Genomic DNA, 7,118 nt, shown 5'->3' with positions numbered 1-7,118 from the left:
TAAAAACATGCATCAATCTGTTTTTAAGGTTTTATATACAAACTATTCAAAAGAAATATTTACATATAAAGTTATTTCCCTTTTTTTAAAGTTGAACATTGAAACAGGTAAACATATACATGGATATTTGTTCAAATCAAAACATCACCTTGCTTTTCAAAGTGCTGACTCCAAGTTTATTTTAATTATTAAATAATTAAATTATCAAAGTAGACTTAAAATAATTCTGATGTTATATGACAAAAGTAATACTTATTGAATCCTATTATATGCTAGCCATGTCAAATATATTTTCTTATTCAATTTTCATTTAAAAAGAAGGTACGGAGTTGTAGATACTGCTCAGTATTTGGATTATGGTGCAATTAAATAACCCTAAGGAAGGTTACACAGAAATTGATGAGGTAGATATTAATTACAAATGGGATCTAAGGAAATGCAAAGTCTACATTCTTTCTTGCATAACGTTTTACCTCAAGCTTTCTAAGATTCTGCTTATTAAACAACATTATGGAGCAGAATGATGAATAGCTGTCTACAGAACATGTTTTTATAAAGTTAGGTCCCTTGATGAGTGGCTTGATTTATAATATTTGACTGAGGAAATGAAAACAGAATTTGGTAAGTTTGTTATGTGTTTTATTACTTCAGTAGAATATACAGAGGTTGTGTTTTAAGTGGTCAGCATTTTGGAGCTAGAAAACCCTCTGCTCCAGGATCTGCCACACTCTTGACCATTTCACATTCCGTTCCTGTGACTGACTGATGTGTATGACTATGACAAATGCTTGGCAGCCTCACAGGGCGGGGTTTCTGAGTGTGAGGACTCAGAGTGTCGTTAAAATGGAGCCTGGAGCCAAGAACTGAGTGTATGCTAAAGACACTGCTCCAAGCTCCACCACCCTATTGGCCAAGGCACAAGTGCAAACTGTGCTTGCAAACTTATCATTAATTACTTTTGTAATAGAACATTTTAAATCAGACAAAGAAAATGCTTTCCCTATGGAATGGAATCCCACCCTTATTGCAATCTGAATTATATTTGATAAATCTACTGAGGAAGATTACAAATAATATCCCACAGGATATTTGAAGAAAAGAATAACCATCTGTCAGGAATGAGTCCAATGTAGGTTTCTATCTATGAGTCTGAGTCCTGTAGAGTTTTCAAAAGAGTAGTTAACCCTAAGGGGACACAGGCTTTAGTTTCCAGTTTGCCTCTAATGCTTTTTGTGACTTTAAATAAGTTACTTGAGGTGCTATTGAATTAAGCACTGAACTGCAAAGTCAGTGTGTACCACAAGGTCAACAGTTCAAATTCACCAACTTCTCCTTGGAAACCCTGTATAGGGTGGCTATGAGTTGGAATTGACTCGACAGCACTTAACAACAAGAAGAAGAAAAATTTTAAATGGCTGTCAGAAGAGACTCTGAAACTTTCTCTCTAGCATAGAAATGCTAAAGCAAATAGAAGAAATGAGGAGGCAAAAGAACTGAACAAAAATTTTAAAGAAAAGTTCGACAAAGCAAAGTCAAATATAATAAAATTTTTAAAAACTTGGGGTTAGAAAACCAAAAGGGAAGAACACACTCAGTGTATCTCAAGCTGAAAGGACTGAATAATAATAATAATAATAAAATCTAAGCTTTGACTTGTAATATTGAAGGATTCTACAGAGGAGTGGTTACAAATCGGGCTGCAAACCACAAGGTCAGCAGTTCAAAACTATCAGCTGTTCTGCGGGAGAAAGATGAGGCTTTCTGCTCCCATAAAGATTTACAGCCCCGGAAACCCTGTACAGGGTCGCTATGAGGTGGAACTGACTCCACAGCACATAACCACCACCACCACCACCACCACCACCACTGACAAAGTATTGAATGATGCAGAAAAGCATCAAATAAAAATGTCAGGAATAACAGTCATTGTACCAAAAAGAAATTGTCGATGTTCAATCATTTCAAGAGGTAGCATATGATCAAGAGCCAATGGTACTGAAGAAAGAAGTCCAAAGAGCACTGAAGGCATTGGCAAAGAACAAGACTTCAGGAATCGATGGAAAACAAATCGAAATCTTTAACAGATTGATGCAACACTGTAGGCTCACTCATTTATGCTAAGACAGTAAACCTGGCTGACTGACTAAAAGATATCCATATTTGTAACTATTCCAAAGAGAGGTGACTCAAAGGAATGAGGATATCATTGCACAATATCATTAATATCACATGCAAGGAAAATTTTCCTGAAGATCATTCAAAATGACTGCAACAGTACACTGACAGGGAACTGCCAGATGTCCAAGCTGGATTCATACTAGAACATGGAATGAGGGATATTGTGGCTGACATTGGATGGATCTTGGCAGAAAGTAGAGAACACCAGAAAGGTGTTTACCTCTGCTTTATTGATTATGCAAATGCTTTCAACAACATGGTTCATGACATTGCAAAGAGTGGATATTCCATAACAATTAATTGCAATCATGAGAAAGCTGTACATAGACCAAGAGGTCATTCATCGAACAAAACTGAATGGTTTAAAATCAGGAAATGTGTGCACCAGGGGTGTATTCTTTCACCATACTTATTCAATCTGTATGCTGAGCAAATAATCTGAGAAGATGGATTATATGTAAAATAATGTGGCATCAGGAATGGAGGAAGAATCATAAACATCCTGTGATATGAAGATTATATAACCTTGCTTTCTGAAAGTGAAGAGGACGTAAAATACTGATTGATAAAGATCAAAGTCCTCGGTCTTCATTGTGGGTTGCACCTCATTGTAAAGAAAATAAAAATATTCACAACTGGACCAACAAATGACATTATGATAAGTGGATTAAATATTGAAGTTGTCAAATACTTCATTTTGCTTGGATCCACTATCAACACTTATGGAAGCAACTGTCAAGAAATCAAATGACACACTGCATTAGGTAAATCTGCTGCATGAAACCTTTTTATAGTATTCACGAGCAAAGATATAAGCTTGAGGACTAAGGTGCACCTGACCCAAGCCCTCATATTTTCAGTAGCCTCATATGCATGTGAAAGTTGTACAGTGAATAAGGGAGACTGTAGAAGAATTGATACATTTGAGTTATCATGCTGGAGAAGAATATTATAAGTACCATGGACTGCTAGAAGAAACAAATCTGTGTTGGAAGAAGTACAGCCAAAATTATCCTTAGAAACCAGGATGGAGAGACTACATCTCTCATATTTCAAACATATTATCTTAAGGGATCAGTTCTTGGAGAAGGACATCGTGTTTGTAAAGTGGTGGATCAGCAAAAAAGATGAAGACCCCAAATGAAATGGATTGGCACAGAAGCAATAGCATTTGCCTCAATAGTAACAGTGATTATCTGGATGGCACAGGACAAGGCAGTGTTTCTTTTTATTGTACATAGGGTCACTGTGTGTCTGGATCAACTTGAAGGCACCTAACAACCATACTTTCACCATATTATGACACCTCCCAAGAGCAGGGCTTCATAGTTACATTTTTCCTAGTATTCAAGCTATCAAGAAATAATTTAGGATGATAGTGTTAGACTAAACTGTGCTCTGGGAAAGATTAGTTCCATGGGAAGTAAATAACTGTTATAGAGGCTTTTTGATATACTTTGGGAAAAGTCAGTTGAACAAAAATACATGATTATTTTTCCTTACAGTAAAGGTTCTTTAACATACCAGAACTCCTGTGCAACATTGTTGTTGTTAAGTGCCATTGAGTTGGTTACAACCTATAGCAAACCCTGTCTAGGGTTTCCAAGAAGCAGCTGGTGAGCTTGAACCACTGACCTTGCAGTTCAAATGGCTTTGCAGTCTGGTGCATTAACCCACAGCACCTCACCAGGACTCCTGTGCAACATTAGATTTAGTGTTTTATAAAACATACTTTGATAATCACAGATTTGAAGCTCACTAATTCACCTTTTTTCTTTGAAAATTAAGTGCCTGTATTTTATAAAGATTGAAATTAAAAGAAAAATAGGTTGATTTAAATGGCAAATACAAATAAGCTGTCATAAACGAAGTATCCATTCCCACCAAGGCAAGAACCTCTCAAGTAACAAAAAGTTGAATCTAATTGACTGTTTACCGGATTTATACATAGTACTATGGTGGTGTTGGAGTCCCAGTGTGGCGATATGGGTTAATGCACTGGAATGCAAGGTCAGCTTGAACTGCAGTGTTGGCAGTTCAAGCTAACCAGACTCTCCTTGGGAAATTTATACAGGGTCTCTATGAGTCATTACCTACTTGACAACACTTAACTACTACAACAAATGGTACTGCAGAATAAGCACTGGATTGTAAGTTTGGTTTGAACTGTAAGGTTGGTGGTTCAAACTCACCAGTGACTCTTCAAAAACCCTACACAGGGTTGCTATGAGTTGGAACCAACTTGACAGAACTTAAAAACAACAAGGATAAGCAATGGACTGCTAACCACAATGTCAATGGTTCAAGTCTGCCAGCCATTTCTCAGAAACCGCATACAGGGTCACTGTGTGCCAATAACTTGACAGCATTTAACAACAGGTAAGCCAGGTAAATTTTGTTTCACTGACTATATCATTTTCTGTTCTGTGCTGACTGCAAAACATTAAGGCATACATACATTCTTAAATATGCCATTGATTCTATCACCATACAAATTTTATGCACACCTGGAAACCATTCTGCCTCATTAAAATGATTTTTCAAAGTGATTCTCCTAGTTCATACAATTTAGTAATTGAATCCCAATACTCTGGAGTCCTGGTGTGGCTCTGTAGGTTAATGCACCAGGCTACAAAGCCATTTGAACTGCAAGGTTGGTGGTTCAAGCTCACCAGCTGCTCCTTGGAAACCCTATACAGGGTCGCTATGGGTTGAAATTGACTCTACAGCACTTGACAACATTAAGAAGAATTGAATATTTGTACTATATATGAGGTTTTAAGAGTGCTGATTTCAGAGTCCTGGTGTGGCAATGTGGGTTAATGTGCCAGACTGCAAAGCCATTTGAACTGTAAGGTCGGTGGTTCAAGTTCACCAGCTGCTCCACGGAAATCCTACATGGTGTCATTATGGATAGAATCAACACGATGGCACTTAACAACAACAGTTTCAAAAAGCAGCATGAAGCCAATACGTAGGACAGTATTCTAAAGAGATCTAAGAAGTAGTACATTAAATTTCCATTATTCATTATTTTGGAAACAGGCATGAAAAAGCAATGTCTATGTGATCTGTGATAACACTGTTCTCTATAATATGACAGATTGCTGATTTAAGTGGAGTCTTTGGAAATCATTCCTAATGATTTTGATGAAAGATTATAGCATCTACACTTTCCTTCCCATTGGCCTCATGGTCCAGTCCAACCAACTTTGTAAATGTTTTAAAACCAAGAGTTAAATCTCTCTCTCTAAAAGTAGAGATGTTTACTCCATTAAATGCAAATCAACGTAAGTATGAAATTATGGTCACGTGTAGAGAGAGTGATTTAGTTTCTTGGCACCAAAATTTTGTAGTTTGTAACAATCACCGTTAAGTAAGTAGCTGGTTTTAGCAGGACTTCAGAATTAATCAATTTGTAATTATAGCTATGTGTATACTTATTTGTAAGCATATTACTCTTATGTTTGATTATCACAAAAAAGTCAACTCATTTGGCCTACGTCGTGCAAGGAGTAAATTATGAATTCTGTGATAATTAAAAAGAAAGACCAAATATCTATTCAGTCTATTCAATTTCATATAAACATACATAAGGAGTCAAACCTAACAGATCGCCTAACTCATTAGTCAAATTTCATAGGAATTTTCTATATTTAGAATCCTTGCTTTTAAACTCTCATTCATATGGTCTAACTTCTCAGATTAGTTGCTCAGTATACATATTGAATAAGCATAGTGAAAGGATACAATATTGACACACACCTTTCCTGATTATAACCAACACAATTTTAAACCACTTTACTATTTTAAAGACTATTGGTCTATGTACAGGTTCCTCATGAGTATAATTAGCATTCTTTATAATTTTATCCATGCTTTTTTAATATTTCAAGAAGCTATACTTTTAAGAAATGGCTGAACTATATAAGAAGAATGGGAATTCAGGACTGGAGGAAGACTCACTAATAATCTGAAATATTCAGATGACATAATCTTACTTGATGAGAGCCAGGATGATTTAGAGCATTGGTAAAGAACAAAGACTACAGCATGGATTACACATCAACCTATAGAAAACAATGATCTTCTCAACTGGACCAATAAGCAACATCATGATAAATGACAAAGGATTGAAGTTATTCACGGATTTCATTTTTCTTGGATTCATAATCAGGGCCCATGGAAGTAACCATCCATATATAAAATAATGTGTTGCATTGTACTGGGAAACTATGTTGAAAATTACCTTTTTAAAGTGGGATGAAGCAAAAAATGTTGCTCTGAAGACTAAAGTGCATCTGGCCCAAGCCACAGTATTTTCAGTTGCCTCATATGCATGCAAAAACTGGGCAATAAGTAAGGAAGATGAAAAAAGAATTGATGTATTTGACTTATGATGTTGGTGAAGAATGTTGAATGAACCATTGACTGTCAGAAGAAAGAACAAAAGAAAGAACAAATCTTCATTGAAATAAGTGCAGTCAGAATTCCCCTTTTATAGGCAAGGACGGCGAGACTGTGTCTTATATATGTTGGACTTGCTATGAGGAGGTATCTGTTCTGGATAAGGACATCATAGTTGGTAAATAAGAAGAATAGTATTAAAGATTTTGACCTTCATGAAGATAGACATGCACAGTGTCTTCTATAAGAGGCTTAAACATAGCAATGACTGTGAGGATGGTGTAGGACCAGATACTATTTTCATTCTGTTTCACATCAGTTCACTATGAGGCAGAGCCAGCTGGATTGTACCTAATAGTAACAAAATTCTCTAAGCCAGATTCTTGATTTAGAGGCTCATTCCACAGAAGAAGAAACTTTGTATTTTGTATTAAGAAAACAGCACCACACTAACTTTATCTATCTATCTGTCTATCTATCTATCTATCTATCTATCTATCTATCTATCTATCTATCTATCCATCCATCTATAT

Source organism: Chrysochloris asiatica, unplaced genomic scaffold (genome assembly GCF_000296735.1).
Source record: "Chrysochloris asiatica unplaced genomic scaffold, ChrAsi1.0 scaffold00233, whole genome shotgun sequence".
NCBI lineage: Eukaryota > Metazoa > Chordata > Mammalia > Afrosoricida > Chrysochloridae > Chrysochloris > Chrysochloris asiatica.
The sequence above is the reverse complement of the archived record's forward strand: the minus strand, read 5'-3'. Positions refer to the sequence as shown.